Here is a 1,682-nt window from a genome sequence, read left to right as displayed (position 1 = left end):
ATTTTTAGCGGTTTATTGGCATTCTATGTAGTGATTCCGAGATTCAAACAAAATTAAGGAATCAAGTATACTAGTCCTACTCTTCAACTTTCACTTAAGTTTCTATGAGACTTTGACCTAATTTCTACTTCTAGGTCAAGTGCATGATGTGTGAATATGATTCATGAAATGGTGTTCGAGTCAAAGAATGACCCGAATATGGATAGTCTCTACAGTTAAGTAGTTATAGAATTCACATATCAATGTGAAATCTATGCACACTATCCATTGATTCTAATTGTTTCCAAGTTTCTAGTAGGTTATAACTTAGCTTCTAGTTACTAAGTCTAGTATGTGTAGTGCCTATATGTGCAACTAAGTTTAGTCAAATCTAAAACCGACTCGAATTTTGACGACTGTCACAGAACTCACTTTCTGGAGGGTGATTCAAATGATGATTTAATATCGGATGCTTAGTTCCACGAGTGAAATCCCGTAAGAAAACAAGTCCTATATTGTAATTTGTATAGCATATATGCATCCAATTAGCTAAAATAATCATAGGAATGATTAGAAACTGGAATAATTTGTAAGTATAACTTACAAATTGAAGTGTTTGAAGCTAGATTGGAGGCTGAAATGGGTTTACGACCAGGAGGGTTTACGGCCAGGTGTTCTTGATGAATGAAGAACATTTGATGAATCTAAGCAGCTTGTTAAGGAGATTCAAAGGTTTTCAGGTGGTTGTTCTTCGTGTTCTTCGCGTGTTCTTCGTGTTCTTCGTGAAAACTAGCGAAATCAATGGATTTTAGCCTAGTATATGAAGATGGAAGGGTGTTCTTGAAGTGATAACAAGATCAAGAATTGATACCTATTAGATCTTGTGAATAACTAGTGTTTAACACTTGAATATGATGAATAAGGATGATCTTGATGTGTTCTTGAGGAGATTTGATGTTCTTGGTGGATGATACTTGAGAGAAAAGGCTTGAAATCTCGAGTGGAAGTGAAGAAATGAAGTAAAAACTAGCTGGAACACACACACACACACACACACACACACACACATATATATATATATATATATATATATATATATATATATATATATATATATATATATATATATATATATATATATATATATATATATATATATATATATATATATATATGCGAGGGTTCACAGTCCGAGGGTTTACGGCCGTGAACCTTGTTTACGGTCCGAGGTGGGTTTGCGACCGAGAACGTGCCCCAATGCGATAAGATTCGGTTTCCGAGGCGATAAGGTTCGGAGAGTTTACGGCCGAAGCCTGATTACGGCCGAAGCCCTTCACGACCTCGTTCACGGCTGCGAGGGTTTGCGGCTGTGAACCTTTTGCAGCCCGAAGGCTTTAAGCTCTTTCCTTCTAAATTCAATTACAGTTATTTTAAGGATTTTATCAACCAAAGGTTATTATTATAACCTACATAAAAACTCAAACAATAAAAAGGACTTTAGTTGACCCTCGTTTGACTTTGGTTGACTTTACAAGATAGAAATTTACGGGTTGTTACATATGACATATGTTGACGCAACAAGTAAACCATATATGTTTTTACTGTTTACTAATAAACGAGTTAAAGAAAAATTTAAATGTAATGGATTTCGGATTTCTATTTTTGACCTAATTTGTGTTTTTAACTTTAAATCTGAAATTTTG

Source organism: Lactuca virosa, chromosome 4, assembly GCF_052849685.1.
Source record: "Lactuca virosa cultivar CGN04683 chromosome 4, Lactuca_virosa_CGN04683_v6, whole genome shotgun sequence".
Taxonomy (NCBI): Eukaryota; Viridiplantae; Streptophyta; class Magnoliopsida; order Asterales; family Asteraceae; genus Lactuca; species Lactuca virosa.
This window is presented reverse-complemented; position numbering follows the sequence as displayed.